The 16959-nt window shown below is 35.6% G+C and overlaps 1 protein-coding gene across 3 annotated transcripts in view; it reads left to right on the top strand.

Annotated features, from left to right (window-relative positions):
• The first annotated feature begins 11924 nt into the window (after positions 1–11924).
• LOC120624639 (patched domain-containing protein 3) overlaps positions 11925–16959 on the top strand; it is a 61465-nt gene continuing 56430 nt past the window's right edge. For 2 of the 3 annotated variants that reach the window (XM_039891296.1, XM_039891295.1), the window contains exon 1: positions 11928–12429. The gene's annotated coding sequence lies outside the window, so the exon portion shown is untranslated. Of the gene's footprint in view, positions 12430–16959 lie in introns of all 3 variants that reach the window. The other variant, XM_039891297.1, reaches the window with a different exon arrangement.

Raw genomic sequence — 16959 nt, 5'->3', positions numbered from 1 at the left:
TGAGCGTTGTACTGTGCGAATTATCAGTAATTCAGCTGCATTGATATCTTCAGCTGTAATAATATCTCTGCGCGGAAGTTTTTTCATGAATCTGAGTACATAAATCGTGGCGTGAAGAAATTTAGTCCAAGAAGAACATTTAGATCCAAGCTTTATAATTATTGTATATTCATCGTGCGATATTATTAAGTGCGTTGTAGTTTTCTCCTCAGGTAATGAAGAAACCTGATGAGAGGAAAACTTTATTATGGGCCACTCTTCTGAAGATAAAGACAACCATGGGGGACCCTTAAACCAAAGGTCGTGTTTTGAAAACTGTGTGGGCATAAGGCCACGAGACACACAGTCCGCGGGGTTTTGAACACCAGGTATGTGATAAGGCGAAGAGAGTGCCCAACAAAGGGCGACTTCTGAATCAGAAAACGCGAGTACTTCCTTTATTTTGATGCGGGTTGACAATATATTATATACTGAATTTACAAGTCGAGCAAGCAATACTATTCCATTTAACTCTAACCTAGCTAGCGTGACCGTTGGTTTTACCGGTGCTACGCGGGATTTAGAGCAAATAAGTGTAATTATAGGCCTTTGATTTCTGTTTTTAACGTATAAGTATAAAACAGAGCCAAATGCTTGCTCACTAGCGTCAGAGAATGCGAGAAGATAAATTTCAGAAGTGTCTTCTATTCCAACATGACGAGGATACTTAAGATTCTGAATAATAGGCAGTTCAATTATATAATTTTGCCATCTTTCACATATGTGTTGAGGGGGACACTCGTCCCATCCTATTTTTAGAAGCCATAACTCCTTTATGAGTAATTTAGCGAATAAAATGACTGGACCAACAAGACCTAGAACGTCATAAAGACGCGCGGTAGCTGAAAGTATAGCTCTTTTGGTACAATCACTTTGCGGTTGCGAAACTCTAAAAATAAATTCATCAGATGCGGGAAGCCAATGAAGACCAAGAATCTTAAAAGAGTCATCAGTGTCAAGAGAGATCGACTCAGATTGGCGGTGAAATGAAGGAATGTGTCCGAGCAATTCAGTCGAATTGCTGGTCCATTTCACTAAGTCAAATCCACCAGCCTTAAACAGTTGTATCAACTCTTGAGCTATCTTTACCGCTTCATCTAGAGATGAGGCGGAAGAAGCTAGGTCGTCCATGTAGACGTCTCTCTCAACCACTGATGCAGCGAGAGGCCATTGCTGGCGCTCGTCACTAGCCAGCTGGCGCAGTGTGCGTAATGCCAAAAAGGGCGATGAGCGGAGACCAAAGGTCACTCGAGTAAATTCATACATTTCAAGTGGGTCCTTTGGTGAAGATCGATAAATAATGCGTTGATATTTGCGGTGCGGAGAATTGACATATATAGACAAATACATTTGTCGGACGTCAGCAAAAAATGCGATGCGGAAAATGCGGACATTCAAAAGAATGTTAAATATGTCTGCTTGCAAATTGCAACCAGTATACAAAATATCATTTAAAGATAATTTCCTATTTGCGGAGGGTTCTTCTATTTTAAGAAGAGAATAATCAGTGGGACAAGAACCATCTAGTACGATTCGTACCTTGGTACTCTTGTCTTCGCGTATCACTGGATGATGCGCTAAGATATAACCTGGTGAAGCAGGTTCATCAGGTGGTAAGCGTTTGAGGATACCCTTATCAAGGTAATCCTTAATAACTTCATTATATCTAATATGAAGTTCGGGATCTCTAATGAATCGTTTTTCCAGATTGAGAAAACGCTTCTTTGCGGTAAAATACGAATCACCTAATAAATTAGGATCTTCTTTAAAGGGAAGATCTACCGAATATGCTCCGTCCTGTTGGCGTACAGTGGAAGCCGTATATATGTCCTCACACCTTTGTTCATCAGGACTTAAGAATTTGCGGGAAGGAGGCTCTTCTATTGTCCAAAATCTCTCTAACATTTTATCTAAAGGTTCACTCGTGAAAAAACACAAAGCGCGGGAATTATTAGGTTTAGATAAAATAGGTGCATCGCCCATAATTATATAACCCAAAGAGGTTTCAAATGCGGAAGGCATATTTTCATAACCATTTATTTTATCAGCCATTGCTATTTTGCGATACACATTTACCCCTAGTAATATATCAATTGGACCAGGTTCTGCGAAATCATCATCAGCCAGAGGTAAATTTTTAATAAGACCATCAATGGCTGTGATGTCTACATGAGAGTCAGGCAGTTGAGAAGTGATTCGCTCAACTACAAGAGGGCGTATTGAGTATTCATTCGCGTCATTAAAACGAGATTTAAACGTAAATTCTGAAACACCAATTATTTTTTGCGATACTCCGCCGATGCCTTGAACTTCAGAAAAACGACTCTGAAAGTTAATAGGTAGCGAATATTTTTCACAGCAACTAATTGAAACGTAATCTCTTTGCGATGCGGGATCCACTAGGCATCTTATAAGATGTGCACAATTATTTTTGTCATACACTCTTATTTTCGCAGTACCTAACAAAGTGGTTGTTGTGACGCGTTCTAAACAATCATATGATACGTTACATACCAAAGTGGTATTTGTGGTCTGAGATATAAAATTATTTTTATTTAGTGTATTTTCACTAGAGGATCTTGTCGAAGGTGCCTCAGTAATAACTGATGACACGCGAGGCGAATTAATTGCGTTAGGAGATGAGGGCGGTTTACCTATGTTAGATTTGGACGTTTTAGGTAATAAATCTTTAGCGTTGTAATTGTTGCGTTCAAAATGCAATTCAGTATGATGTGATGCCGATGAGCACCTTTTACAGTTTCGCTGAGAAGAGCAGTTTAAAGTTTTATGATGAGTCGATAAACATCGGTTACAAAAGTTATTATTTTTTACATGTAAATGCCGCTCATGCGGAGACAACTTCATAAATGCAGGGCAAGAATAAAGATGTGTGTGTTGACCAATTTTACACAAACTGCAAGCTGCACTATTTAAAGTATTTACAGTTTCTGTACTTACAAAACTTTTGGTAGAAGGCTTCGGAATCGAATTCCCCTTATATCTATTTTGAGGTAATTCTAATCCTTTATTAAGAGAGCGCGACATTACTTTATTCTGTTCCTTCACAAATTCTATAAGACTCCTATAGGTAGGAATTTGTTTTTTGCGATTTATTATCTCAAACATTTTAACTGTATCAGCATCTAATTTAAGCGTGGCTAAGTGAAAGAATATAAAATCAGTAAGATCGATTTTTAATTGTTTGAGAGCTTCTACTGAAGAATTAAATGTATTTATAAAGCTATCTAATGAATTAGCATTAGTACTAGCAAGCGGTTTAAATTGCAATAATTGGTTTAAATAAGCGCAGGCTAACGAACGCGGATCGTCGTATTTTTGTATTAACGCCTCCCAAATAATAGGATAATTTTCTGCGGTGGCTGGCAATCCTGCACATACAGATGCGGCTTTCCCTTTTAACCTACCAACTAAATAAAATACCTTTTCATTATTGGTTAAGTTAGGATTATCATGTATCATGTTTTTAAACTGCTGGTAGAACAAAGGAAATTTAGTTAACTGACCGTCAAACTCCATTAAGTCTATAGGCGGAAGATGGGATTTTAATTTAGGAAAACTAGAGATAGGACGTGCGCTGTCATTCTCTGAACTCGTATTATTAACATTAGAGTGACGCTCCATTATTTGTTTGACATAGCAAAACATTTCTTCAAATGAAGTCCACGATTGGTAATTAATCATAGCCTTTGGATTCAACATTAACTGCGCCTCATTGAATAAATCTAAATTTAACTCAAACTCTTTGCGTAAAGTGTCTATGTTTGAAGCCTGAGACAATAAAGAAGGCAGCTTACTGCTGTCCGATTCGACTTGAATAGCGGTGTCAAACATTCTTTGCATACGAGCAAATATAACGTCCCGTTTGCCTTCCAACAACCGTAACTTACATTCTTCCTTGCTATATGGACTTGGTGAAGAAACCGACTCTGGTTTATTCATTCTGAAGGAGTAAACCGAATTATAAAAATAAAAATATAATAAAAAAGGTGTATATGTGTTTGCAAATGCGTCAAGAAATGCGTAAAATATATAAAGTAGTTGCAGTCCTATAATAATAAACACACAACCCCTTTATAGACGCGAGCGGTTAAATAAAAGCGTTATAATGCTATTTTAAAAACTAAACCGGGCAAAGAACTAGGTATAACAATTAACAAGTTAGCGGTCATGCGTGACCTTGAATGCAGCGAGCGACAAAAACGACTGCGGCCGAGCGCATTGTTTGGTAGGTATGATGCGTTTGAAATAGATATCTTTACCTACGATTCATCCGTTTTTAATACTAAGTAGCGGGGTAAAACTATATAGAAATACTAAGCAAGCGGTGCGGAAAAGAGATATATAATTATAAAATACTTAGTACTTCTTTACTTAGTAAACAAAACGTTAAATCTATTATGTAGACAATATCTTAGCGGTATTAAACTTACAAACTGAACTAGTGAATACCTACAATATGGCGTACTTTAAGTTGCATAGACTAATAATAATTCCGAACTTTAAAGTCATAGAATGTAATGATTAACGATAATTTAAATCCTAAAATTATGAATTTAAATCGAATCGGCCGATCTTCGGATCGAATGACTAAAATTTATGAAATTCGATGGAAGTGATCAAATATTTTTTATGAAATCGGCTCGAAGTGACCAAATTTTATGGTGACGCCATTTTTACTTTCGGGGAATCATCACCATAAAATGGTATTTATTTTCTTTGTAAATTTAGTGGACTGTATATTTTAGGTTTTGCTGGATTCTTTTCCCCTTTTTAATGTTTAAACTATGGCTTTAAAGGATATAGAACAAGGGATAACTAGGGTTGGACAGAAAAGTATTTGCACGTGGACTTACAGTTCGTCGTAATGCAGTTCTCTTGATTTCTCGTCACTTCACAAGGTTTCACAGGTTATCACTAAACACTAAAGCACTGATGTAGGTTTAAATACTATTAATCGTCCAGTATAAGGTTCTTTGGCCGGCCGACCATGCGGTTTTATTGAATGGATGAGCGGAAGATTGACGTGCGTTTGCCGCGGATATAGGTGTGCAACTAATTGGCGGCGTGATGCGGGCAGATAAGGATGCGGAAATATAAAAAATGGAGGATGGAAATCCATAGTGTAGCCATTATCTATTACTTCGACCACAGATTAATGAGAATTTATCAAGCACAGAGTATTGGCTGTCTGTTCATCGGGACTGGAACAAAAAATAAAATAAGAACCTATGACATCTGAAATAAGTTTATTAACTATTTCAGTTAGATGTAAGTTTTAATGTATACATTTAATTATAGATTTCTTTGTATATAAAAGCTGATATATGGGTTTATATGCCTTTAAATAAAAACTTTATTATTATTATTATTATTATAAGCAGGGGACAAAGATTGTCCCCAATTATATCCCCTGCCCCTTCAGGGGATATAAGGGATATTATAAAATTAATGTGTCCACGTGCACGTACCAAAGCACGGCAATAGGGAGTCAAAGAAGTTTGGCCTCCGTTTATTGTTACAAGTATTTCGATATTATTTCCACTTGTGTGCCAATGCTCGGAGAGTTGATAAAGCTGTCGAAGCAGATACATTTGATCCCTTCCCGGGAAACTCCTATGCTACTCAAGCCTATGCTACTTTTAGTACCGCAGCCGTACTGTATTATTTTGCAGTATTTTAAGTTGTCCCTGAAACCTACTAATGAATCCATTCTTGGTTCCTAGTGGAATAAGGTTGGGGTTTGAAATCATGCTAAAAGATGAAGAATGGATTAATGTGCAACGTCGTTTATTTTTATTTACGCCTTTAAATTGAGGTTTCAAAAGTATAAATAAAAATGCAAGTTAATTCTTGACTACGATCTCACCGGTGATTAACCGGTGAAGGATCATCTGCATAACTTGGACAGTTATAGTGCCTAATGCTGCTGTCCTGTCCAGAATGCAGAAAATCATAGAATTCCTCAGAACGATCAAGCAGCTTAAGATCTCTTACACATTTTATAACTTGTAACACGACGGGTGCCGCCTGCTTCAAACTATCATGATGTGGAATATTGCAAAAAGAATGGCGGTAGGAAGTTGAAATACATAGGTGGGGATAAAATTAAAACGGCCATTGTTGTGACGGCCGGCTAATTCTCTAGGTCTAGGAGCTATTCCGATTTTCCATGGACAAGGAGAAGGTAAAACAACTGAATGCTGTCCTTCAGAAATGCATACGAAGAAGAAGATCATTATGACATTAAATTTTGAAAAAGCTGAGGCAATTACTTCCATGCAACTTTGTTATTAAGAACTTTATCAATTGTAATTTTTGCGACTCGTTCACATCGTATGTTTTAAGTCACCCAAAGACACTTAGGCAAGAACAGAAGGTCTAGGTTATAGGTATCTTATGAAAAAACCCCCTAAAATTCTGTGTTCAAGACTCTAGGCTATATAAATATCTACACAGATTTGTTCAGTGCTGCATAAAATTTACTCTGTGATGTTTAAGTACATTATTCTATTCTCATGTGGGAGTGACCTCGCATGCCGAAATATATGAGATGTAATTCACTCATTATCTTCTGGGTACTCATAACCACCCAAGGAACACGGTCTTATCTCCAGGCAATTTCAGCAAATGTAAGGTCAAGCTTTATTAGTATTCGCAATAGTAAATTAGGATGCTCGGAGTACCGCGAATGTAAAGAATTTTTATAGGTGTCGGTCAGACAGACACTGTCCGGACTTCTAGTGGTTACAAGTGCACCTCGATTAAGGTAGCGCATATCCTTGACCCAGTCTTCGCACGGGTACATATAAATTTGGATTTTTATTTTAATAAAAAAACTACTGTCTATGACTTGAATATAAAAGAAAGACATAATATGATGTCCCGCTTTTTTTGTACGCATTATCTAACTCCTCAACTTTTCTCTAGAACTCAATCATATATAGCGTGTTTTATTCGACACAGTTTGCAAATCCGACTACGAAGAAGACGTTGACTTGTGAGTAGGCTATTAATATATAGCCTACTCACAAGTCACGAATAACGTAGTTTTGAATTAGTAAAAGAACTTTTAAAATTGGATTACTACTGCCTCACAAACTTACCTCCTACTTTACTCCTCCTATCTCTCTTAATAACACTAGTGTGGTAAAGATAACGACTGCTGCAACAAATCTTTAATGCTGATATGTAGTTTTTTTCCTAGAATCATGTTTATTTTTTATATAGAAATTGTTGAGTACAGTCGAACTTTCGTAACGGGTGTTACAAAACACCATCATACTTGAATCACTAATAACTACGTGGCTAATAATGCGTTGACAAGACCTACAACGGATACAACATGTTTGTACATATGTATTTATTGCGCCTGAGACATATATACGTAGGATTGATGTAGTTCCATGCACGTAATAGTTGCGAAGTAGCGTTGCCCTCAGTAAGGTAAAGATTTTATCTATAAAAAAAACAAATAGCACCTTTTGTAAATTTTTATTTTTATTTCAAGACTGGAAATAATATATACTATATGTAACTATATGAAATTATAAAATGTCTGAAATGATGATTATATAAGTAAAATTTTAGTTTGACGGCAGAAGGAGGTAGAAGGAGTGGTAATCATTCAAGCTATGAAAGCCGAAGAAAAGCGGATTCAAATACCTCCGGATCGAAATTCTGGTTTGTATTTTAACATAAAATACATAGGTATTTTTTCCAGGATTAAACAATCGGTCGACATAAATCAGAAGCGGTCTTCAATTTATGATTAACTGTATCACCTCTTTTTGAGAATGATCAACAAATCCAAAAAAATTATATGGTGATGATCCAGGATTCATATTAAAGCGAATTGCTATTCGCTATCAATATTCAAGATGGCAGGAATCTGCCACAAAACAAGCTTTCATAAATCCTTTTTATCGAAAGATTCACTAAGGGTGTATTTATTTGATTGGGGATTTCTGTATAGACATAAAAATTACGTCCAAAATGTTTTTTTATCATTGTTATATTCGAATTGTACTTATCTTTTTTTAACTAAACCTTCAAGATTTTATTCCAACAGCTGCTATATTTTGTTCTTAACAGTTTAAACTGGCAAATCCGTATTGGACCGGATTACCTTGTAAGTTTGTAACGGCATTATTAAATTGGATCGGAGAGCTTCGAGATTAAAACTATACATGAGCGATATAAAAGCTGCTGCTCTAAAACAAGGTTATTTAGGTTAGCCTTACACTGACCTAACAGTATGGACAAAAATATTATACTCATACCTACTACCTGACCCCGTGAACATTATACCACCTCGGGATGGAAACAGATTAACTGATTTATTCGAAAATAACAGTGTCGTTTTTAGTATTTTCCTCGCTATTTTATGCTCACCGTTTAATAATAAGAGGATGTTTAGGGAAGGTTTAAACGGTGAGCGTAAAATGGCGAGGAGAATTATAAAAACGACTATGTTATTTTCGAATAACAATGTCGTTGTTTTTCTTAAATAAGAAAGCACACAGACAGCAGAGTTTTTGACAGCAATTCATTCAATAAAATAAAATTGTATTGTTTTTTGTGATTTCCTTGCAATTTTTACACATTTTCTGGCCGTTTAAATCTTCGCTAGACTTCCACAAATATAACAGACTTAAATTAGCCAAATTAGTCCGGCCGTTCTTGAATTTAGGTTGATAGTAACGCATAACAATTTATTTTTATATATATAGAAGATAGATAGATTGATTGAGGCACCAAGGAAATCCCCTACCTGAACGGAAGTGGAAAGTCATCACCTACAAACAAAGCAACACTTCGCAGGGCAACGAATACTACCTAAATAACAAAGTGCCGCCCTGTAAAGACTCTACTATGGGATGACTTCCTTAATTATTGTAATAAATTATGTTACAAAGATGTTTATAAATTACCCATTTAGGGCCTCTAGGCTGTAGGTAGGTAGCTAAATTTCAGAGAGAAATAAAAAAAACACTACTTGTCATTTATTTGAATAATCAAAAATTATATATTTAATTATAAGCTTTCAAAAACCAAGGCCTAAAATAAGTTTTTCTTAATATTTTTTTTCAGAATCAGAGCAAGTATCAGGCCTATTTTGTTCTTTTTTTGCTTAAGATATCAGATTTATAAAAGTCCAGGAACCTAATATCGAGACTTAATTTTAAAAAAATAACGCGGGTAAATACGTCAACTAGTAAAATATTAATGAATGGTAAGCAAATTAAGTCGCCAGCAATACAGACGCAAAAAAATATATAAAGAAAAAAAATATTTTAGGCCTTGGTTTTTGAAAGCTTATAATTAAATATATAATATTTGATTATTCACAATCTATATAATATTTAGTAGCACTTACAATGAATAATATGTTAATAACAGAAACAAAATAAAACTTTAATTCTTACCAAACAACCTGGTTGATATTTATTCATTCCTTTTACTTGTGTTGACGCACGTGACGAATTTTTTATACCCAATAAACAAAAATTAAATGCAGTAGCGGTCGGTAACTAGGCATATCATAAATATATCTTAATCGAAACTAAATTTAAAATATGCGCAACAAAAAACTATCCAGAACATTCTAATCAGTGGCAAATTGTCTTAAAAGTCTCTACTGTGTAATTATTCATTTTAATAAATCTGACACAGTAAAAAACTATGATTGACGTTAATATTTATTGTACATGTACATAGATCGACCCTTAGATCAATTATAATTAAATTGTTGGTTCTTACAAACTAGTTCTTTTTCAGAACGCTGCTGCGAACTAAAACGCGACCTAAAATACTACGTAGGCGCTCCGTACTTTTCCATTTCGACTGCACAAATACAGAGAGAACTCATATATTATGAGATCAACAACCCTTCTGCCCAGCGCCCCGATTATGGGTAAACTCTCACTCTATAACAGCCCACTACCTCTCCCAAAGCGTTGGGATAGGCCTTAGATCAGCAGTGGGCTGTTATAGTCTTAGAATTAAAAACATACAGAAAGCGAGTACACTAAGATTATATTATATACGACTATTATACGAGTTTAGTATAATGATGGTTTCAGAATGCTGTTGGGCTTACCCCGTTATTGTAGAGCATCTAAAATGTTCGCGAGGGCTCATACTGAGGACTTTTTTGCAATCAGAAAAAAACGAATAGCATCCTTGATGAAAAGAACGTAAGCAATAACAGCAACTGAAGACATTAACAAATAGATACGACTCTTCAAAATGGAGAGTCTACAAGCGTTACAAGCTTTATATTAAACTCCATGTAGGGCTGCCTGGAGGCAGAAATTCTAATTTGTAATTGTTATGCTTATGTGTTTTTTGATTTAGTTTTTGATTATTCTGTGACACAGTAGCGTAAAGGAGTAATAGTTACCAAATAAAGAATTATTATTATTACCTTTATGTAGAAGCATCCAATTTACACGACAATTATATATTGATGCATAAAAAACCACTCCACTTTAGCAGTGATTCGCGAACTGGCGGTTAGTCGCTTTATTCATTTAGCAGTTGACGGTAATTATTTTACCATAAATAAAACTAACATTCCGCGGGTGTGAAGTGATAGTGGTGATGTACTGCATGTAATAATGGCTGAATGAGGATTCTGTATGTTCCTAATTCTATGGTTATAGTGTATTGATGACCAGCATTTCTGCGGTATTTATTAGAAGCGCAACTGAGGCCATTCATCTAAGGATCTAATAATGCTTAGTTTTTGTCCTTTGGCTTTCCGGACGGCGAACATACAGATTTTAAAGTCATTATCATTATGTTTGCTATTTTCATTATTTAGTCCAAACGCCCCCGTGACCGTGGTAAGGGATCCACGTCCGGATGACGTCAGAAATCGGGGCCCTCGTCTTCGCCGGCGAAGACGCTGTGTTTGTTGCGTGTGTGTGTGTGTAGTTGGGACACGTTATCGGTGGTTATTTTATCGTCAGAGTCGTCAAGGACGTCCCCGCTTGAGCTAAACGTCGACGTCGGGTGTATAAGTGGACGCCTCGACCACTATTGGGGTCCTTGATAAATCCATTTACGAAACGTGGTAAGTATATAGGCGTAAATTAAGTTAGTATGTGTATGTTTGTTACCAGTTTCCTGTAATTTACTGAGCTTTTTACGATTTTAATGCGGGTTTCATTTCGCATATCACAACTTGGACAGATACTTATGTTGCAAGCCCAAAGGGGGCACTTCGTAGTGTATTTTTCCTCTACATCTACTAGGCCGATTTCGATTTGTTTTTTATGTGTTAACAACACAAAATCTTACCTTAGAAATATTTTGATATAATTAAAATAATATACGATGACAGACGGTATTATACATAATCTTCTCAAAGATCTGTGAAGTACACCAATCCGAGCTGGGCCAGCGTGGTGGACTACGGCCTTAACCCCTTTTCATTGTAGGAGGAGACCTGCGCGTGTAGTGGACTGATAATGGGTTGATGTGATGAAAGGTCAGCCAGAGAAATTGCTGTGTTTCTTGCAGCTTCTCGGTGGAAACTGTCTACCGAACTGGCGGTAGAGTCACTCGGAGCACACAGTAGGTATTTGTAATAAATATATTTTGATTATTTTTTAATGCATTCATAGTGAAAGGATGTAAAAAAAATTGTATTCATATTTTACCACCCACTTAGTTAAAACGAAATCTAGAAGAACAAATGTGTATCGGGTTGCCGATGCACTCTCGATCACGCTCGCATTTTCGAGGGCCTTTTGTTAGCGAAATCATGTCTGTCCCGTTGCCAGTACCGGCACGTGTTTTCTACACATATACGCATAATAATTTACATTGAAATATCTTCAAATGGAAACGCTCGCGATGCAGTTACGTCGACCGCGAAAATAGAAAATCTATTTCAATGTTACCGCTCGTGCGTTAATGCATCTTCAATTCCACATCAATTGTAATGCTGCCTTTGGAATCGAAACTCAGTTCGACGGGACGTAATTTTCGAAAAACCCAAAACTGGTTTTTCTATGCCTACGTCACGGCGATAAAAGTCATGCGGTGATAAAGTAGAATTCCTGCTTGACAGTGATGACAAAAAGTTCGTAGCAAAGGATTAGGGTCTCGACGGGAAGCGACAAGTGGAGGTGGTCCTTATCAAAGGTTTCAACAGCGCGGTCAGAGTGGGGCAGAGAACGTCGCGCACACTTCGTGCTCTACCGCAGCTGGCGCTGCGCACGCGCAACTCTCTTACAAATTCAAAATATGTTTACCATTTCAGTGTTGAGGTGATAACTTTTCTGTGTCTGTGCAGTTTATGTGTGTGTAAAGGATTAGAAGGATACACTACGTGAAGTGCTCCACTGACCAACTGCCAAGGTATTTTTCTAAGTTATATATTTTTTTTACTTAACTAATGTAGCGACCGATTTCGACGTGCGGTTTCGTTTTGCGGGTACCGAATTTCAACACGCTCGTAGTTTGTACGTCCGGCGTACTCGTAAGTACTTTCACGGAGAATGGCAAACTACGTAATATTTCGATGAAATTGTTTACGATATTATTAATAAATGTTACAAAATATTTGAGACATTACCTCAATGAGGTTGTTGCGACTTCGACTGCCAAATTTGGCTTTGTATAGTGTATAGTAGTATAATTCTTAAATGTAACTAAATTCACCGTCACATAATACGTACCTAGGTGAAATCACCTACGAATAGTTTTTAAATCAATAATACTCATCAATAATTTATAAATAACACTCACTACTTAATATCGATAGTAATTATTGTATAGTATTTTAAAGGTTGAAATAAATAGTATATTATTTAACACAAAATGTAATATAATGAATGACTTCTGGTTATCAAATAGGCCAATGCTGTCTCCAATTCGGACACAATGCCTTTCTGCATTTATGATTTAAATCTTTTGCTCTATAATTAATTGATATTATTTAACATTAGTTTCTAATTTATGTTTACCAACACTTGCGTATTTTGCTATATTTATGGTATAGTCAGAAGTCAATGAAAATATTAAAAAACGTTAAAGTTGCTGCATATATTTTAATCTAGTATTCTAATTACAAATTATTTTTATATAACTCATTACAATTTAAGAATTTTAAAACTTATCCATTATAATATTATTATAGGTACCTACTTAATGATATATACTCTCCTAATAGCATACCTAATTAGTTCTGTACATTTTCTACATAAATGCCGCCCATACAGCCATATCCCGCTTACCTATTCATAATATAGCTCATTTCACGGTTTAATTTTATTGTTTTATGTTTTGCACATTTCCCTAATACTTCTGGCACCATGAAAATTGTTTTATACTTATCGTCGAGATATTATTCTACACTTTGCAATCGTTTTCATGTAAATGGCCTTAACGAATCGCAATCTTTCGACCGTTTCAAAGTCAACGTTTTACGTTCCATTTAAAGTAGGACAAGATTACCAAAAAAAGACAGAACATTCCCTCATTTTTACACATAAGATGACAAAGTATTTTGACGACCTCCGTGGCGCAGTGGTTAGCGCTGTGGCCTTATGAGTGGTGTTCCTGGGTTCCAATCCTGGGAGGCAATTTGAGAAATTCTAATTTCGGAATTTTCTCTGATCTGTTATGGTGGAAAACGTGCCGCCTCAAGATTAAGCATATAAAAGGTACTTTTAGAGAAATATAACTCTATAAAGTTATGTTTAAAAATACGCGTTGACAACCATAACATCAGTTGTGCTCACATTTAAGGTCAAACGGGGTCACGAATTACTATGGAAAAAAAAAGGTTAGGTAGGTTACTCAACTACAGGTGTAAATGGTGAGAAATGCGAATTAAAGTCATTGAATTGGGGTTGACCCTTTTTATAAGGTAGCTTTTCTATTTAAATTGAAATATACGTTACTTGAAATTATAATCATTTCACCCATAAAAATGTACCCACTTGGAATTTCAATCATTACACCCATCAAAGTGCTACTTTTGTTGCCCCAATACCCCCCTTCCGACTGGCCTTGTATCTATTTCGATGGACACTTATTTAATAGTTAAGTATTTTACTATCATGATTGATAAAATTTATTTTATTTTGATGGTCCCTGATTGTCGACGATAATGCTATCCTTTACACAATGTTCCCTGTGAAAGCACAATTTTGAAATCTGTAAGTTTAGTTTCGTCACAAATCTCTTATTTGTGTAGTTACAATTCAATTGACACCATTCAGCAAATGCATGCATGTGATTTAAATGATGACAACTCTTCGTTAAGTCAGGACTAACAATTTTGACGTCATAAATCATTGTGAATAAAAGAGTCTTAAGATTAGTACCTATAATACATAATGTTCTTATTTCATATTTGCTTGTTGGGGCTACTACGGGTAGTCATTAATCAAAGGACCTAGAACTTATTCTATGTGAATTATATTTAAATTTTATTTATTGCCTGCATGAAATTACGCTATTGACATTGAAACAAATAGTTTAACATATTTCAATCGCGGAATTAATGAATTTAGTCATTGATTTTTTATGAAAACAAATAAGATTAAAAATTTAAAATTCAACAGTAACAGGAAACTAATGAAATTTGCAGTTTCGTAGATCGTTACTATAACCATTTTCTTAGTTACTATTTATATTTTTTTGTTACTATAAACATTTTCTTAGGACTTATACAAGGCGTTCGATAAACTATGCCTTACAACTACGCTGACGGTACCGCGTTATGTCCCAGTGAATATTAGTTACAGAGAAAGTGTAACGCTTTCCGTATATAATAAAACAACGATCGACGATCACCAACGGTGTAGAAATTATAAATATTGAATACGTCTGGTAGGCATTATGCTTGCACCAAGTTTTTCTATTGACAAAACCTCTACGTCTCTAGTCTCTACCAAGCAGTTGTAGAGCGACATTGGTGCTATGTTAGTACCTATTTTATAGGTAAATCTATTACTTTTACACCAAAGATTTTAGGTCTTCTAGAAATAATAATTCAAACAGATTATTTGTTGAAAGAATTATTTCTAACGGCCAGTTTTTCAAACGTCACATACCTAAATTAATTATACGTCTTTTAATGTGTTGGGTTGTTAACGAAGACTTGTCTATTAAAAGTATGTACTACTTTTGTTATGGTGTTACTTATTCATCTTAATCAGATTTAGTTTAGGATGTTTTTGAGCCGAAGCGTAGTTGTAAAGTTTATTTATTCATTTATTGAAACAAATTATAACATAATTCGGAGGTTCTTCGCACCCTTAAGCCTTCTCTTAAGTCATGTCAGGGTACATCTGTCATTTAAGAGGAATGTGCGTCCTCTTAAATGACATATTGGGTACTTAAATACTAAAATAAAACAAGACAACAGTCATCATGCTCGCAATGTAGGTATGCAAGAAAACATATTGTTGGTAGGGGATTTTGCCACTTAGACATTATCAAAACACATTGCGTAGTTCGAAGTAGTAAGCAAATGAAATTTACAGGCTGTTCCGTATATGAGCGTCCTGTAAAGGAGTGTACCAATCAGATTATTGAAAGATTACGTTATGTTAGGATCACGTCATCTTACAACAATCTCCGCTTCACTACGCCTACAGATTAATAAAAGTACACCCTTGTGTATTTGGTGAATAATCTCGATAAGCGTGGCTTAGTGTCTTCCATATACCGACTAGGAATAGTGATATATATAATAGGAAGGAAGGATAGTATATAATAGGAATCGTGGCAGTGCCCGCGCCTCTTTGCTCTTATTGACCCGTTATTCTTAGAATATGTAAGATATATTCAAACTAAACCCGTCAGTGCCGAGCCGGTGAACGCTGCGTTGATAGACCCCGGACGCGGTGGGGGGATGACAACAAGCGAGTTGCAGAGAGCCACTGGACCCAAGCGGCACAAGACCGTGGTGTTATAACTCCCGACAAAACGTCGTCTTCGTCCAGCAGTGGACGTCCATTGGATGATATGATGATGATTCAAAATAATAGTCCCAACTGGCTTATGGTGTAGTGCTTAACGTGTTCTCATACGGATCATAAGGCCCTAAGCTCGAGTCGGGCTTAAAAAACAGATCTCTTGAATAGCATGGTTATCCTTTTATTTTTATAACTATCGTAAGTGAATGTGCATTAAAGTAGCGTGGTGGGTTTATCCACTTAATTCCTCTTCTATAGAAGAATAGATATTATGAATTATCCATACTAAGATTATAAATGCGAAAGTTACTCTATCTGTTTATCTGTCTGTCTAGTTGTTTGTTACCTTTTCACAACCAAACGGCTGAACGGATCTTACTGAAACTTGGCAAAGAGATAGATTATATCCTGAAGATTGACATAGGCTATCTTTTATTTAAAAAAAATATCTTTAAGCTGGTGAAATAGGGAATGAAGTTCTATGTATTGAATTTAGTTTGAAACGTGGAAAACGTTATTTAAGTTATCGGCTTTAAATAAAAAAAAATACATATATATTGTTTTGGAAAATCTCCAAAGGGTGGTAAAATAGGGGATGAAAGTTGTAGATGTTTTTTATGTCTACAAACCTGAAATTTAGAAAATACGTTATATTAAAAGCATAGACATCCTTTCATATTAAAGATTTTAAACTAAGATTTTCGTGGTTAATCAACATTTTTTAAATATAGTTATACCCGTCGTGACCACGATTCATGCAACTGGGTCGTAATATCGACAAATCCAAAAATATATAAGTAACGTGGTATGTACCCGTTGAACTATATAAGAAATCCTTTCATATTTTCCTAATCTACTCGTGAAGTGGTAAAAAAAAGAGTTGGCAATATGTTTGAAGTCCTCACTAGATATGACCATATAAACCTCAACTATTGCAAATCTGCAAAATAGCTATAGA

The sequence above is a fragment of the Pararge aegeria genome, chromosome 6 (genome assembly GCF_905163445.1).
Source record: "Pararge aegeria chromosome 6, ilParAegt1.1, whole genome shotgun sequence".
Classification (NCBI taxonomy): Eukaryota; Metazoa; Arthropoda; class Insecta; order Lepidoptera; family Nymphalidae; genus Pararge; species Pararge aegeria.
This window is presented reverse-complemented; position numbering and strand designations above follow the sequence as displayed.